General features: G+C 36.9%; 2 long non-coding RNA genes across 4 annotated transcripts; both read right to left on the reverse strand.

Moving 5' to 3' along the window:
* Positions 1 to 1683: 1683 nt before the first annotated feature.
* On the reverse strand, positions 1684 to 5098 carry LOC110899962. 3 transcript variants are annotated; one of them, XR_002570674.2, is made up of 8 exons: positions 4734 to 5098; positions 4265 to 4625; positions 4118 to 4200; positions 2900 to 3043; positions 2725 to 2764; positions 2599 to 2645; positions 2420 to 2473; positions 1684 to 2191 (listed from the first exon to the last, which is right to left on the reverse strand). It is a non-coding gene; the product is annotated as an uncharacterized LOC110899962 (long non-coding RNA). The 3 variants fall into 3 exon arrangements; XR_004876449.1 differs by having other exon boundaries at positions 2546 to 2645; XR_002570677.2 differs by lacking the exon at positions 4265 to 4625.
* A 3913-nt stretch (positions 5099 to 9011) lies between these two features.
* On the reverse strand, positions 9012 to 12117 carry LOC110899963. The gene is made up of 4 exons (XR_002570680.2): positions 11698 to 12117; positions 11497 to 11593; positions 10707 to 10857; positions 9012 to 9459 (listed from the first exon to the last, which is right to left on the reverse strand). It is a non-coding gene; the product is annotated as an uncharacterized LOC110899963 (long non-coding RNA).
* Positions 12118 to 18871: the final 6754 nt, after the last annotated feature.

Below are 18871 nucleotides of genomic sequence, written 5' to 3' on the forward strand. Positions count from 1 at the left end.
GGTTTTAAAGCAGATTGGTGACGATCACCTAGCCTACACCACCTGTTTCAAACAACTCAGTTTCATTGTCCCTCACCTTGTCTCGACCCCTGATCGCAAGAAAAGCAAGTATATCAATGGTTTACCCCCTAGCATGCGTGATACGATCGAGGCAGCCAAACTCGATAGCATCGAAGCCATTTACCGTTTGGCCGCATCCTTGAACAACAACCACTACGTCAAAAAAGGCCTACAGCCACACGAAAAAAGTGTGGCCATATGTCTATCGCCACACTTTTTTTTCCATCTCAAGTGTGACCAAAGGTCGAGTCATCGTAGATATCATATAGCCACAATCACGTTTAGTGGCCATATCAACTTAAAAGTGTGACTAAAGGGTACTGCTATTTTTTGTTGGAATCAGACATTTTGTACACCAAATGTGGCTAAAGGGTAGCAATGGCCATATAAATTTATCGTAAGTGTGGTCGTTTCTATTATATAGTCACTTAAAAGATTGTTTTAGCCACATCAATTAAAACAAAACGTGACAAAAAGGGTCGTTGGAATCAGGCACTTCATCCATTAAGTGTGACTAAAGGGTAGCAACGGTCACATGAATTTACTGTAAGTGTGGCCGTTTTATTATTTAGTCACATGAGTTTATCGTAAGTATGGCCAAAAACTATTTATAGATACACAAAACAATTTTGTAATTTTATATGTGACTATTGTCTAACCTTTAGTCACACATATTTTTTTCCTAATGACATTTCCTATGATTTTGTCACACAAAAATAAAAATAAAAAACAAAGTGACATAGTGTGGCTAACGGTTATATAAAGTCACATAAAGTTTTGTAAGTTTAAGTGTGGCTATTATTTAAACTTTGGTCATACATAATTTTTTTTCACATGACGTTTGTTATCATTCTGTCACACAAAAAAATAAGGTGGTGTTGGTGTGGCTAATGATTATGTTAAGTCACATAAAGTTTTGTAATTTTAAGTGTGACTATTGTGTAAACTTTAGTCACATATAGTTTATTTTTCCCATGACGTTTGCTATCATTTCGTCACACACAAAAAAACAAAGTAACCATAATGTGACTAATTGTTATGTAAAGCCACATGAAACTTTATAATTTTAAGTGTGGCTATTGTCTAACCTTTCGTCACACATATTCATATTGCCCATGACATTAGCTAATATTCCGTCACAACAAAATAAACAAAGTGACTATGGTGTGACTAATGATTATGTAAAGCCACATGATATTTTGTAATTTAAGTGTGGCTATTATCTAACCTTTGGTCACACATATTTGTTTTTTTTTTTGTAACATTTGTAATCATCTTGTCACACAATAAAAACAAAGTGATGATGATGTGGCTATTGTCTAACATTTGGTCACACATATTTGTTTTTCTCATGACATTTGCTATCATTCCGTCACACAAACAAAAAACAAAGTGTGGCTAATAGTTATGTATAGCCACATTAAATTTTGTAATTCTAAGTGTGGTTATTCTCTAACCTTTAGTGATAGATAATTTTCTTTTCCCATGACATTTGGTATCATTCCGTCACACAACAAAAAGCAAAGTGACTATGACGTAGCTAATGGTTATTTATAGTCACACAAAATTTGAAGGGTTGCTATTGTCTAACCTTTGGTCACTGATAGTAAAAAACAAAGTAACTAATTTATAAAACAAATGATATTAACAATAATAATAAAAAACCCATACATAAGTTCTACATTTAAATACATAAGTTTTCTAATCAAAACCTATCTACAAAAGTTACAAAAGGAAACAAATGTACACACAAACTAAGAGCTATTTCTCGGTTGTTTTCTTCAAGTCCATATTTCAGAGTGATGCAAGTTTGCATCCATGGACCGGTGGCCACCTTGCTGGTGTTGTGGTAGTGAGTAAACTTATAACTAGTGGTTAGTTCCGATGTCTCTTTGCCCATCAACAGAACCACCACCTACAATTGTATTTATATATTGTAGTCATGTCACAAACCTAATGTCAACTGGTTATTTTCTAGTGATGCTTGGGCCAGGTTGAACATTGTGTGCCGAGTCAATTACTTCCTTCATTTTAAGAGATAGAGGATGTTGAGGATAAATAAACAAACTAAGTGCACCACTAACCTCATCGTTATCATATAAACACGCCTCGACAAAACAAAGATGCATGGCTGCATTACAATACGATTCAAATAAGTTAATTATAGAGGACTCACATCACTTAAATATCAGTAAAAAAATGAAAATTAATATATAGTTGTGTCGCCCATTTGATATGATTCGTTTATGAATAATTTGTTTAAATTTTCCTGTTTTAGATTAAACATAACCCGAATACACCCGTTCCTAAGTATATGGATAAAATAATTAATATAGGAAATGCAATTCATGAGTAATACCTTATAATATTTATCCTCCAGCCCATGTAAAAAAGCTCCGGCAATACTTACCACCTGTAATTGGAAATATAGTTTTATTCATACTTAATAGGACAATAATCAATCATTGACTCTCTATAAACTTACATTTACATTGATCATTTGACAAAAACCTTTGGATATCAAATAACCAGTCTTACCACTTTCCTTGAGCTTATGAACAAATTCCTTTATGCCAGAAGAAAGCCTGCCAATTGAAGATGTAAAAAACAAATAATAACAATAATAAACAAAGAAAGAAAAGTCAACTTAAAGTCAGCAGCTACCATGGTGTTAGAAACAGCAGCGGCAGCAACAAGGGGCGACCTAAATGGTAAAAAATGTCAAAACAGTGACCATTAAAGTTCCACCCAAAGAGGCATTTGTGACCAGATATAAATCTAATTTCAAACAAATACAAGTTCATGTTCTAAGGATTACTACTTTTTTCGTAGGACTTACTATTGATTTGTGGTCACCATCACCCACTTTGTTGCCCCACTCATTTAAACTATCTTTAGGGTCAATACTTGCAAGTGTTGCTGCTTCTATTGCTATCTCCAGCGCACGACCTTGCTCATTAAGCTCTTGTGGCCTACTCAATAGCTAGAGAAAAACAAACATATCAGTACTATTTATTACCAAATAATACAACAATTAAAATCACATGCCAACATCTCAAACTAACTAACTGGTAAGCTAAAAAAAGAAATCTTGTAGCTGACTAAAGGTGGCAAACAGGTAAGCTGGGAAATAAATCAAGAGAAGTCAGTGGGTTGGGCTCATCGAAATATATTGAAAGTGATTACAAAACCAAAATATTAAAATAATATTACAGTTCCTTCTATATAAAATAACTTAGGATGCCATTAACATTCGAATACATGTTTTGGCGTTTAACCCATTTCCTTTAGTTAAACTTTTACATTTTATCCTATTTGACCCGTTAACAGCTGACAAACTTGTAAAAAACCTCAATAGTTTCAATCATTAGCAAAAGATTTATAATGTCATAAATTTGAAAACACTCAGGTACTTTCCTCAAGTTAAACATGATGAGCTTTATCCTAATTATAATAACTGCACTAGAGTAGAGCAAAAATAGAGTGAGAAGTTGTTCATGAAGAAGAGCAACATGGTGTATTTAGAACAATCAGGCATAGGGTGATCTATTTTGAAGCACTGTGCTTTAATTTTTTATTTTTTTGCAACCGTTAGGTCGCTCTATAAGCTGTTGAGTTAAACTCGACTGCAACAGTTGAAAAAATAAATTAGTAGCTTGTTTTTATTTCATGCTAGCTGTTGAGTTAAAACACATCAAGACACTAGAAGCAATCCAAAGGTCCATTTTCAACATCTGTTGTTTTTTAGCTTTCCTTATATAATTTTCACATGTAGAATGACTGTTTGAAAGCTCATGCCAGTATAACCCTTAAAGAAGTAATCTTACATGAAATCAATTATAGTTTGGTAGAGTATAGCTATCGAGTTTGTAGTTTTATAAAGTAGAGATGACAAGATGCTTACCAACATGTAAACACTAAAATACGTGTGAATTACACACAGCTAAAGGGAAAGTGCTATACCAACATGTAAACACTAAAATACAAACAGTGTTTGATTAATCTGCTATACGAACATGTAAACACTAAAATTAGAGCCCAAACTTGTTGAATGTACCTGAGTGCAAGCTGTAGAAATTAGCCACGTCCCATTTTGTTCCTTGAAACCTAATCCAAAAGATCCAGATATGCCACCTCTTGCTGCACAAAATCCCCAAAAGTTATAAAACTTTTTACTTAAAACTCCCAGAACCTTAAACAATACCTTCTCCACTATTAACAAATGATGCAAAACCTGTTGATCAAAACATAGCCTCGTCAAATCAGAACCAAATTCATAATGATGCATCACCTCCAATCGAGTCAATTAATATACACCGAAAGATCCAAAATCAAAGGTTATGTGTGTGTTCGTGAGAGGGTCAGAGGCTTTGAAGAAGAAGAAGAAACATTATTTTTTTCCCAAACCCTAGCCCCCTGTTCTTTCTACAGCATAAATGGCCACCAATCGTCCTCTTGTAACCGTCCAATCTCACAAATGAGTCACTTCCGATACATGAGAGAGAGAGAGAAAGAGAGAGAGAGTGCCAGCCAACTACATCGACGGTGGTGGTACCTTCGTCTCCCTGATTAGCCAGGCAAGGTACCCAAATATAATAATAAAAAAACATCATAAAAATTTATAGTCATTCAAACAGTAGGGAGATACATAGAGAGAGAGAAAGGGGGTATACTTCGAACAACTTTGTTAGTGCCTTTGATAGTGTAAGAATCCAAATCCTTCTTTCCAGACTTCATTTTCGCCAATGGAGGTCTAAGATGACAAGAATGGTGAGAAAATTGTGGATTTTGTGGTGGATCTCAGAGTGTAAGTGGGAATGACATAGAAAAACCCTAGAAAGTAGAAATTGGTGGTGTTGGAAGGGAAGAAGTGGTGTGGGATGTGTACGATAAGGAAGGTGAGAGTGAGTTATTGTTATAAACTTGTTTTGTATGCTAGATTTCTCACTGTAATCAAAGAATTTATTGGCGGTATTCAAATCAAAGTTGCTTGTTTTGGGAATTTGGGGGTTTTTAGGAAGAGGGAAGATTGGGCGGGGTGAATTTGGTGGGGTTTGAAAATCCAAAATTTAGGAGTTAATGTGAAAATTAAAGGTTTCAAAATTTTTAGAACTTAGACCATCCGTAGTGGTAAAAATTTCGGGTGTTTTTTGTCGCAACAACGCCTCAAAACGCTCAAAAGCCATTCCTTTGGCGTTTTTTTCTCAACGCCCTGCTTCAATTGTTTTGGCCAATTACCTGTTTCTACGCTCCATTTGTCCAATACAGTTTAATGGTTTTTTTTATTTAATTCTATTACACCACAATGCCCACATTCCTATTACACCCATTTTAGAAAAAAAAAAAAGGTCCCATAATACCCCATTGTTGACTGGGCTGCCATATGGCGCAAAAAGCCCAAAGGTATGGGTATTACCACTAGACATGGTCTTAATACGGATTGAATAACGGAAACCGGCTATTAACCGAAACTGAAAAAATCTAAAAATAAGAAAATCAGAGTTAATTAATTAGAAAAAACCGGTTATTCACTGAACTGTTTAAAAGGATAACCAAAAAATTGAAATATAAAACAGTTATTAATCGAATAGCTTAAAGTAAAAATTAAAAAAAAAATGAGAAAAAAGGCCGTTCAGGTTAGCGATAAGACAATAATATAATCCATTATTATCCATTATGATCTGTTAAGGCCCAAGATAATCCATTAAGACATTTATGATATACTATTGACCATTGTGATCCATTAAGGCCCAATATGGTCCATTAAGACATGTTTAGTTGGTTATTATAATCCATTAAGGCCCAATATGATCCACTAAAACATGCATTATCTACAATTGCCCATTGTGATCTATTAAGTCCCAATATAGTCCATTACGCCATGTATGATATACTATTGTTTATTGTGGTATATTAAGGCTCAATATGGTCCATTAAGACATATATGAGCTACTATTGCTCGTTTTGACCACTTAAGGCCCAATATGGTCCACTAATGCCAAATATGGCCATTATATATGACATACCATTATCTGTTGTGATCCATTAAGGACCAATATGGCTCATTAAGACATATATGACATACTATTGTTCGTTATGATCCATCAAAGCCCAATACGGTCCATTAAGACATATATGAATTACATTGGCCGTTGTGATCCATTAAGGCCCAATATGGTCCACAAAGACATATATGACCTATTATTGTCTATTGTGATATATTAAGTCCCAATATGGTCTACTAAGACATATATGTCCTACTTTTGTCCGTTGTGATTTATTAAGACTCAATATAGTACACTAAGATATATATGACGTTTTGTAGTAATATTTTTTTTATATTTAGTTAAAATAGTGTATTTTTTATTTGAAGGTATCATTTGAAGGAGAATTTTAGGATAGGAACCGAACTCAAATATAAATAAAGCTATAAAAGAAGAGATTACATGTGTAATCTCTATGAATGATTTGAGAGCTACTCGAGACCGACTCGGTTCAAAGGTCAAACCAGCCTAGCCTTAACGAGCCCAAGCCTAAAATACAAAGCTCGTCTAGGCTTGCGAGCCTAAATGAGCCCAAACAAATTTTAGTTTTTTTATATATATATTATAACGATAAAGATGAATACAACCTAAATCCTAAAAAGCACAAGCCAGTTTCAACATAGGCCCATATGATTTAAACTAATAACACTGGTTTGTTTAACTGTTTAAATGATATCGAAGCGAGCTCGAGCTCAAGCCGAGCTTTTAGCTCGACTAAGATTGTTCTTAAAATAGCTCGAGCCGAGCTTAAGCTTTGGGTTTTACTCGTGAACCAAGCTCGAGCTCAATTAAGTAGACTCGAACCGAGCTGTACTTGGGCTCGAGCTTCATAAAAATATGGCGAGCCGAGCTCGAGTTGTGGAAGGCTCGAGCTCGGCCCAACTCGTATACACCCCTTAATGAATCTTATACGGGATCAAACATACAAAATCCAATATAAAGATGATTACCATCATCAATGGCTAAAAGAGGTCAACATGATAGCCCACTATTATGACATGTATGGATTGTCCATTATAATCCATTAAGGCCCAATATGATCTATGAAGACATGTATGATCTACTTTTGTCCATTGCGATCCATTAAGGCCCAATATGGTCTATTAAGACATATATGACATAACATATGATTATCTGATCCAGTATGGCCCAATATAGTCCATTAAGAAATATATTATCTACTATTGCCTATTTTAATCCATTATGGCTCAATTAGGGAAAATTTAGGCGGAAGGTATAAAAATATAAGGGGGAAATTAAAATTTTTGTGTGAGAAGCTGGTTAATAGGGTGTTCTTCGGATTTTTTTCTTTCGGATTCGGGTTTGCTTAGGTCGTAGTGTTCGGTTTTTTAATTAGGAAAAGTAAATCAATAATTGACCCATTTAAATTTCAACTTGGTGTAAACGAGTCAGGCCAAGCCTGAGCCCGACTAGGCTTGAGGTCAACTAGTGATGTTTCTATGAAGCTCAAGCTCAGCTCGGATGGAGCCACTTATTTGAGCTCGAGCTCGGCTCACGAGCAAAACCCAAAGCTCGAACTCGACTCCGCTCGAGCAATTTTGAGAACAAACTCAAACGAGCTCAAAGCTCAGCTCGAGCACACTTCAATATCATATAAACGAGCCAAAACTCGGCTCGAGCTCATTTTATAGGCAAACCCACTTGGGCTTTTTAGAATTGGGTCGAAATGGGTTATAAATAATAATAATTATCATTATATATATATATATATATATATAACTAAAACTTTGTTTGGGCTTGTTTAGACTCGCGAGCCCAATATGGTCCATTAAGACATGTATGATCGACTATTGTCCATTGAGATCCATTAAAGCCCAACACGGTCCATTAAGACATTTATGATCTGCTACTGTCCGTTGTGATACATTAAGCCCCAACATAGTCTATTATGACATGTATGATCCACTATTATACATTATGATCCATTATAACCAAATATGCTCCATTAAGACATGTATGGTATACTATTGTACAATTGTGATCCATTAAGGCTCAATATGAATATGGTACCATTCCGAACCGAAAGTACCAATACTGAAAACGTCAAATAGTGGGTACCGAAAACAATTTGGTATTGGTATTAATATGCGTAGTGTAAAAACATATATAAATATAACTAATATGCATACATTAAAATATTATATACAAGAAAACAATTGATATCAAATATGGTTTAGAAAATATAAGTTTGTTCATAGTTTGAATTTTTAAATATGTAGTGAGATTTTTTCTTTATTTTTTTATTTTAAATAATGTAATTTTTAAATAAATATTATTTGAGAGTGAAGTTTTTGAATGAAATATTTGAAGGGAAACTTTTAGGATAAAATATTTTGAGGGAAAGTTTAAATTATTAGATGAAATATTTTAGTGGGAAGTTTATATTTTTGGATAAAATATTTTGAGAGGAATTTTTAAGGATGTAGTCAATGGCGAATCTTGAGATTTCCAACGAAGGGTCGAAAACGTATATACCCAAAATTTTCTATAGAACCGGAGGGTCGAAAACGTATATACCATAAAATTTCTATACGAAAGCTACATACATAACAGTACTAGTACTGGGATAGTTGATAAACTATTAATAGTCATATGTTTAGAATTTGTTATAACAATTGATAAACTTTAGCTACACATAAAAAACTATTTATCACACTTTTCTATACTTGGCATAGTTCAAAATGTTGGAATCACATATAGGGTAGGTTGATCTATAAAAGGGCATATGTTGTCTCTATTGATGTCATCCCTACAGAGTTATATAGACATCTTGTCTCTGCAAGTTAAGATTTCTTAAGAGGTATTTTATGGGTATTTAAAGCTGGTCACATTAAGCAATTAAAGTGTGACCATAGGCTATTATATGTTTTTAATTTGCTATAACGATTGATAACCTTTAGCCATTCATAAAAAACTAATGTCAAAAGTCTAAACATAAAATAAAGATGATTACCATCATCCACAGTCAAAGGAGGTTAGTTAACATGATAGCAAAGAAAGTTTAATAGTTCAACTGTTTGGGATGCGCTTTAATCCACAAAAATGACAGCCCCTTTACATCTCCCATAATCTTCTGCATCGAGGTTTGCCCTTGATTTAAAACCACTTCATTTTGACACCTCCAAATGCACCAGAAAACCATGTGGCAAATAGCTTGAATAACCTTTTTAGACTTCGCCGACCCGTCTATGTACAGATGCAAATCAAGAAGATCTCTTACCTGGAACGCATAAATTGGAGGGAGCTTGCACCATTGTGATACTAAATGCCATACCGTTTGAGCGAAACCACACGTCAAAAACAAATGTTCCGCAGTCTTAATCCTCGCCACACACTGGACAAAGGCAATCAATTTATTATCAAAAAAAAAAAACACCAGAACTAATTTGGTAATAGAACCGCGCGCGTTGCGGCGCGCTAAACTATCAGAAAATTAACGTTCACGAAACTCTATAAATTAAAATCAAACATTTTACGTATACCTATCTCGAGCGTCAGTGAGCATCACATAACGAAGAAAAGTTGATAAAACATAATTCTATTTTCTACCCTAACTTAGATGCCAAAATTTTATACATAAAAGTATACTAAAAGCATTACCGTCACAATACGTGACATTGCAAATAATTTTATACATAAAAGTATGCTAAACTCATTCCAATAATAAAACGACAACGGATCCTCGACTGATTGCGTGCCTGCAAAACCGGTGCGCCTGCACAAAGGGCAACATTGTAATTTTGTGTCGGCGCACTGTAGCACTGACATTGTTCTTTAAGATGGATATTATATAATGTGCTCTAAATTTCTAAAATCATACTTATATTAAATAAATATGCTAATCACATTATTCACTTCGCATTTAAGATTTAACCACCCTAATTGACCAATGAAATCTGCTCATATTATAAAAAGAAAACTTTACACTAACCTGAAACCCTTAACTCTATATATATATTCACAGAATCCACCCTATTTTTTTACTTTATATACTAAACAGGTCAACCCATGAACCTGATGGGTTTAACCCGAACCTGACCTGTTTAGCTAAATGGGTTTGCGGGTTCGACCTGAAATTGACCCGAACCCGTTTAGGGTAAACCCAAACCTAATAAATTCGCGTTCGGTTCGTGTTGTGTTTTCGGGTCGAGTAAAAGAATCACACCCCTACCTAAAATCCTATTTCGCTAGGTGAAACACAGTTTAGGGGTTGTCCGCCATCAACCACTACCATCCCGACACTAACCTGAACCCAAACAACCGCCAAACAGTATCATCCAACATCTAATTTAGGTTGTAAAAAAGGTACATATAAGAAACCAAGAATTTATATTAAACCAAGAATGTATTTATCATATGTCTTTTTTTCTAAGTGAGGCCTAATCTTGATAGCATGACGAACCTAAATGAGTTGAATTTCTTTGGTCTTTCGAGTTATAATTTCCACATACAATTTACAAAATGTCAAGGAAGACATAAGAAAGAGTTCTCATGCACATGGTGCTTATGAACTAACCACTTTATTAGAATATTGTAAACCATAACTAAGAACATATGTACATCAAAAAAGATATTGCTTACCACAATAGCATTAATCTCCTCGTGATTTGAGTTCTTTTGGGTTGAAGAGAAGCTTTCCCCTTAGAGTTCTACGAGATGGGGCAGAGAAAACGGTGGAAGGAACATCACTGGTAGCAGCAGGTGTACGTTGCTTTGGTCTGAGTCGTTGAAACTGCAGGATAACTAAATTAGTTGATAATTATTCATCTTGTTTGGTTATTATTAAAGCTAGCTTGAAGATGTACTACACTACCAATTGACCACCTATCTGTCTACACAGCTAACTTTCAGTTTGAAACCGGTTAACGTTTAGAAAAAAACAGTTTGAACATAACCTCAGTTATGTAACATATTTTCAGTTTACATAGTCTTCAGACGTTTTATGTGGGACCCGCTTTCCATCTAGTTCTACTTTGACACTCTTTCCTCATCTTTGTTCACAGAAAGACGAGGAAGATGACAGGATGTTAGCACTTTAAAAACCTCAAAATGATGTAGTAACATCAATAGTAAGTGGCATATGCATTTCCAATACCAGCAAAAACTAACTCAATAAGAACAAATAAGTCTAACAATACACTCATTAAACCAACAAATATACAATAGATACAATATATACATTCTCCTCATCCAATATGTATTCTAGTTTTCACAAACAATCAATCCATCTGATTCAAATTCATCTATTATTTTTCATATTCATCTAACACACATCTTAAATTCATTCAACCAATTCAACAACTCAACAACATAACAAAATAGTAATTAAAAACAAACAACTGATATTTTTAAAGCTATATAACTACAATACCTTTAATAGCCTCTCTCAGGTTAAATCCAATACCAATACTCTTCCAAAACTATTTCCCCCCTTTCCAGACCTTTTTCCTTTGCCTCTCTTCTTCGAACTAATAAACATAACACAAATCCACAATTCATACCAAAATAAACACATTCAGAACAAAATATAGCACAATTACATAAACCTAAAGGTCTAGGGTTCGTTTCTAACCAGATGAAGACTTTCGGTTGCTTCAAAAACGCCTTCTAGTCAGCGAATAGATGCAGGAAGCAGAGTAGATCATGAGAACGATTGATATTGTAAAATAAGATTGTATTTCTGTAACAGCTTACTTGTTCGCCGGTTCTGATAAGATATTAGAACCTTTTGCGGTGGTTACAAGTACATAGAAGAAAGAAACCCTAGATAACTTGATTTAGTTTCTGATTTAAACATGTGTTATCCACCACCATAGGCACCACCAGCGGTTGTGGAGACATCGCCAAACCAATTCACGCCCTAGATCTGTTTGTGTGCTTTAGAAAAGCTTAGAAATTAGGATACATAAGGAAGTGGAAGAACGAAGATCAACAAAAAGAAGAAACTGAGGACCATGGGAGACTTTTAGCCACATATACAAATTTTAAGTGTGACTATTAATTTATGTTATCATAAATTACAAATAGTCACTATTTTTGTTTCGTTCAGTACGTGACTGATAAACACTACTCTTCGTCACACAAAATAATATATGTGGCCACATGTATTAGTTTTTAGTCACATATTTAAACAAATACCATGACTGTTGGTCGCATTTGACTACACTTTTGAAGTGTGGCTGACAAATATCCCATTTTTTTTCTTAAAGTGTGGCTAAATGTTATATAATGGTCACATGAAGCAATTAAATTGTGACCATAGACTATTAATAGTCACATGTTATTTGTTTGCCATGACCATTGATTACTTTTTAGCCACACATCAAAACTTTAACTATGACCATAATATAAGTGGTCACATGTATTAGCTTTTAGTCACATCATTAAAAAAATACCAAGACGGTTGGTCACATTTGGCCATATATTTCGACCGTGGCTAGAAAATGTCACATTTAAGGTGAACGTGTAGCTAAAGGTTTCGGAAATGTGTGTGTCTTTGTCACATGAATACAAAATCAAGCAAATACCATGGCGGTTGACCACATGTGGCCACACTTTTCAACTGTGGCTAGTAAATGCCACATTTTTTTCTTAAAGTGTGGCTAAAAGTTTTGAATTATCATACAATGGTCACATGAATAAATAAAAAGTGTGGCTAAAAGTAGGCTAGAAGATTTTGAAATGTCATTAATGACCTTTAGCCACACTTTTATTTGAAAGTGTGGCATGACGGTTTTTGAAAAAGTGTGGCCATAGGTCATATTTGGCGTAGTGAACCGTGTTCGCAATAAGCAAGCCGCAAACCCCGTTCCTTCAAAGCCAGCCCATCAAATCACCCAACAATCGAATAACAATAGGGGAAAGAAGCGAGAGCAATCCAACCCCGTTTGTAACGCGATTGTGCCGCCTGTTAACCCAAACCATGTTGCCCCTGATAACGCCCAAAAGTCGTACACTGGGATTCACCCCAAGTGTGCCACTTGTAATTTCCATCATCCCGCAAACGCTAGGTGCCATCGCTGTGACAATTGCAACCGTTATGGACATACTATCAACTTTTGTCGCTACCAACAACAACAAGCACCACCAGCTCAGCAAGCTCAGCAAGCCCTACCTGCTCCTCAAAACGCAAGACCCGCTAGAGCTTGTTTCAAATGTGGGGATGCTAATCACCTTCGTCCTCAATGCCCACAATGGAATCAAGAGCAGCAACAACCTCCTCGTGGACGCGCCTTCAACTTAAACGCAAATGAAGCGCGCAACGACAATGATGTCGTTAATGGTACGTTTCTTGTTAACCATCTTTATGCTTCGATACTATTTGATACTGGTGCGGACAAAAGCTTTGTGTCCTTAGAATTCGAATCATTGTTAAATTGTGCACGCTCTAAGCTACCTAAGTCGTTTTCCGTTGAAGTCGCCAATGGCAAATCTATCTTAGTCGATTCCATTCTCCTCGATTGCCGTCTTACTCTTAACGAGCATGTTTTCTCTATCGACCTTATACCCATGCAATTGGGTAGTTTCGACGTCATCATAGGCATGGATTGGCTCCAAAAGAACCATGCCGAAATCGCTTGTCACGAGAAGTTCGTTGCTTACCTCTTTCCTCTGGTGACGTTTTACACGTTTATGGAGACCGACCTTCAAAGGGACTAAAGTTGATGTCCTGCACACAAGCGAACAAGTACTTACGCAAACAGTACTTTGCCTTTTTAGCCCACGTAGTGGAAGAAAAGGGCAAGGGAAAGAGTATAAGTGATGTTCCAGTGGTGCGCGACTTCCCTGAAGTCTTTCCTGAAGATTTACCCGGTCCTCCTCCTCCTCGATCTGTTGATTTCCGTATTGACCTCATACCTGGTGCTACTCCTGTTGCCAAGGCTCCTTATCGTCTTGCACCTTCCGAGATGCAACAATTGTCTACTCAGCTGCAAGAACTACTCGATAAGGGTTTTATTCGTCCAAGTACCTCTCCTTGGGGTGCTCCTGTGCTTTTCGTTAAAAAGAAAGATGGTTCTTTCTGCATGTGCATCGACTATCGTGAGCTCAACAAACTCACCGTAAAAAATCGTTACCCTCTTCCGCGTATCGACAACCTTTTTGATCAACTTTAAGGCGCTACCTGTTTCTCCAAAATCGATCTTCGTTCTGGTTATCATCAACTTCGAGTCCTCGAAGAGGACGTTCCCAAAACCGCCTTTCGCACTCGCTATGGACATTACGAGTTCGTGGTTATGCCTTTTGGTTTGACCAACGCACCCGCTGTGTTCATGGATCTCATGAATCGTATTTGTAAGCCTTATTTGGATCGCTTCGTGATCGTCTTCATTGATGATATTCTCATTTATTCCAAGTCTCGAGCCGATCATGAGCGTCATCTTCGCCTTATCCTTGAACTCTTGCGTACTGAACGTTTATACGCTAAGTTCTCTAAATGCGAGTTTTGGATCAAAGAAGTTTAGTTCCTTGGGCACGTTGTTAGTGAAAAAGGAATCCATGTCGACCCTTCAAAAATCGAAGCCGTGAAGAATTGGACCGCGCCTAAATCTCCTTCTGAAATCCGTTCTTTCTTAGGATTGGCGGGTTATTACCGTCTGTTCATCTCGAACTTTTCAAAAATCGCCGTTCCTCTCACTTCGTTGACTTAAGAAGAGAAACCTTTTGCTTGGGGTCCTGAGCAAGAGGAATCTTTTCAAACTCTCAAGGACTTGCTTTGCAACGCTCCTATCCTCGCTCTTCCTAATGGGAATGATGATTTCGTGGTGTATTGTGATGCCTCAAATCGTGGTCTTGGTTGTGTGCTCATGCAACGAGACAAAGTCATCGCTTACGCCTCTCGTCAACTCAAAATACATGAGAAGAATTATACTACCCACGACCTCGAGCTTGGCGCAGTTGTTTTTGCGTTAAAGATTTGGCGACACTACCTATATGGTACAAAGTGTGTGGTTTTCACCGACCATAAGAGCCTACAACACATCTTTGACCAAAAAGAACTCAATATGCGTCAGCGACGTTGGGTGGAATTACTCAACGACTACGACTGCGAGATTCGCTACCATCCTGGTAAGGCGAATGTCGTGGCCGATGCACTTAGTCGTAAGGCTCATGTAGATGTCATTCGTTGTTTTCATATCTTGAGCGATCTTCACAATCGCATTCGTGAAGCGCAGTACTCATCTATCAATGAAGGTTCCATGGCTGTAGAAATACGTGGAGCATCTGAAAGTCAACTCGTTTCGAAACCTGATGGTCTTCTCTACTGTTGTGATCGTGTCTAGATACCAGATCGTGACAATCTTCGTGACCTCATCATGAACCAAGCACACAAATCTAGGTACTCAATTCATCCTGGCGCTGACAAGATGTATCATAATCTACGTACATCCTATTGGTGGCCCGGTATGAAGAGAGACATTGCTGTGTACGTTTCCAAGTGTCTTACCTGTTCGAAAGTCAAAGCCGAGCATCAACGACCTTCTGGCCTACTCGAACAACCTGAAATCCCCGTTTGGAAATGGGATAGCATTGCGATGGACTTCATAACTAAACTCCCTCGTACACCTTCTGGTTACGATAGCATTTGGGTGATCATCGATCGCTTGACTAAGTCCGCTCAATTCATTCCTATTCGCGAAGATTTCAAGGTTGAACGACTTGCTCGCATCTATACCGATGAAGTCATACGCTATCATGGTGTTCCTCTCGACATCATTTCTGATCGTGATGGTCGATTTACTTCGCGTCTTTGGCAAACTTTTCAGTCCGCTATGGGTACTCATTTGAATCTCAGTACGGCCTTTCATCCTCAAACGGATGGACAGACTGAACGTACTATCCAAACCCTAGAGGACATGCTCCGTTCTTGTGTCATCGACTTTGGTGGTAGTTGGGATGTGCATTTACCTTTCATCGAATTCTCGTACAACAATAGCTACCACTCCAGTATTCAAATGGCTCCTTTCGAGGCATTGTATGGTCGCAAATGCCGATCTCCTTTAAGCTGGCACGAGATTGGTGACAAGCATTTTACTGGCCCTGAGTTCATACAAGAAGCAACGGATAAAATTCTTCAAATCCGTGATAATCTACTTAAGACTCGAAGTCGTCAAAAGAGCTATGCTGACAAGGGACGAAAACCAATGGAATTCAACGTTGGGGACCATGTCCTACTCAAAGTATCTCCTTGGAAAGGAGTGGTTCGTTTTGGTAAAAAGGGAAAACTTGCCCCTCGCTATGTTGGTCCTTTCAAGATACTCGAAAGGATTGGTAAGGTGGCTTATCGACTCGATTTACCTCAAGAGCTCAGCAATGTTCATCCAACGTTCCACGTCTCGAACCTAAAGAAATGTCTCTCTGATGAAGGACTTCAAGTTCCTCTCGAAGATCTTCAAATCAACGAAACTATGCATTTCGTGGAAAAACCTGTAGAAATCATGGATCAACAAGTCAAGTTGCTAAGGCGCAGTAAGATTCCTATCGTTAAGGTTAGATGGGAAGGAAAACGTGGCGCCGAATTTACTTGGGAACTCAAAAAGGATATGAAGTTGAAGTATCCTCATCTTTTCTCTACGTCTTCCTAAATTTCGGGACGAAATTTCCTAAAGGAGGGGAGACTGTAATGCCCGGCTCTTTTGTACTTTCCATTTATAGAAAGTTTTGTTCGTATTTCTATTTTTGGAAACCTTGTATTCTTGTAATCGTTCCCTTCGTTGTAATCATTATCAAACCGAGACTTGGATCACTAATGAAACTTGTATTTTGTTACATTTACGTTGTACACACTCTATATACACTCGTATGTTCGAATTGGTGAATCAATTGGTGTTTAATCATTAATCTTGGAAACTATGTGCTAAACTTGTAATTAATCTAAACTTATGCATAAAACGTGTTTTGAACGAGAACGACACTTGATTTGATACTTATACGCTTGATTATGCTTGGTTTATGCTCCTCATACTTAATCATATCTTAAACTATGCTTTTGTGACAAATATGACCCTTAAAATACCCTAAAAACATCAAATACACAACTCCTGGGGCCAAATTGTAATAAATGAAACTTATACACGGAACCTTAAAGGCGCGCGGCCCGTGTGGACTTACCCTGTCCCCTTACGCGGCCCGCATGGACCTCATGTCTGCAGAAAAGTTGGACAGTCGCGACCAGCTTCGTTTTTGAGCGGGATTTCTTGGTTTAAACCGAGTTTTAGCCTTAGTTAACCCCCCCAAATCAACCCTAATCACTCCCCTATAAGTACCCAAGGTCCTCCAAGCACTTGGACACTTTCATCACTCTCAAATCTCTCCTAAACACTCTCAAATTCTAGCAAGAATCTGCATTTTCGGACAGATTCATACTCTTGCACTAAAGTGAGTATAACTTGCTCATTTCTTAACGAAATTACTTGATTCTTCTTCCTACTTGCTTGGTTAATCATGGAGTTTGATTCCTTGACTTCTCCTTGGAGAAATCAGACCTGGAATTGCTCTGAAATGGTCCAAAAACTTTCTGTTTTGTTACATACTTGTTTAAACTTCATCCAACTTGTGTCTAACACATCTCACACCAATGTCCTAACGCTTACAACCTCTCTTATGGTTGGGTAAGCTTAAAAACATGGTTGAGACACATAAATCAGAGGTTAAAACCTCACAAATATTCTGTTTTAGTTAAGGTTTTACCCACAAGTAGTGTTCAAGCATGAAGCTTGATGAATGTGTGATGGTTGGACTAGCTTGGGCTATCCTTCATAGAAATCCACTCACTATTTGATGTTTTTCCATAGATTAGTTGTTGTTATTACATTATTACTTGAAAGTTCATGACCCTCCTTGTTGTTTATAACAACAAGTGTAGTGGTGAACAATAGAGGTGCCTAAATGGAAGCTTGTTCTTCCTACCTCATGTATGAACTCTATGCCACAAAGAGGTGCCTAAATGGAGACATTAATCTCCTACCTCATGCTTGAACCATAGGACTTTGTAATCTTTATATTATCTAAATTATTCCATATGTATACCTAAGTAACTAAACTTGATGATAACTTAATAGTTACTTGTCAAAAAAATATGTTACATCATCTATGACCATGCCCTTGTTACGACTCTAATGGACCTTTGAATCCATGAAATCATACAAACTCTTTTGAGTTTTAATAGTGTCAAGAACAAGAGTTATGTGTACCAGATGATTATTTTCACTTATGTTATTTTCCATACATTTTAGACTCCGAATCTATAATCTTCCGATTTCCCCAAGCTCACACACCTTTGTTTCCCTCGTGTAGAAGGACAAGGTGCTCCAAACTAATCCATCCACCAAAACCACTCGCGGGATTTCAAAGTAGGAAAGCTTGCAAAAACCGTGAGTATACTCGATCCCTTTTTCCCCTTTACACTTTGGGATGCAACATGTATAATTATGCAAACATCTTTAAACTAAACTAAACATACTCAATCCTTGTACAAACATGAAACTAATGTGCTTTACTTATGATTCTTGTATGCTCTATTTGAACGATTTGGAACGTATATGCTCATTAACTTTGCTAGCCCACCTTAACAATTATAGCGCTATAGGATTTACGCACCGCCCGTTAAACTTGGGGTATTGTTAAGTTAAACATTTACCACCCCGCTATCAATTGGGATTAGGTTATTTTATGCGTTGGATTCTTGGGTTTGATCATAGTGTACGCCAAAATTGCATACTAGTAATTCACATATTATGAGTCATGTT

The sequence above is a fragment of the Helianthus annuus genome, chromosome 13 (assembly GCF_002127325.2).
Source record: "Helianthus annuus cultivar XRQ/B chromosome 13, HanXRQr2.0-SUNRISE, whole genome shotgun sequence".
Taxonomy (NCBI): domain Eukaryota; kingdom Viridiplantae; phylum Streptophyta; class Magnoliopsida; order Asterales; family Asteraceae; genus Helianthus; species Helianthus annuus.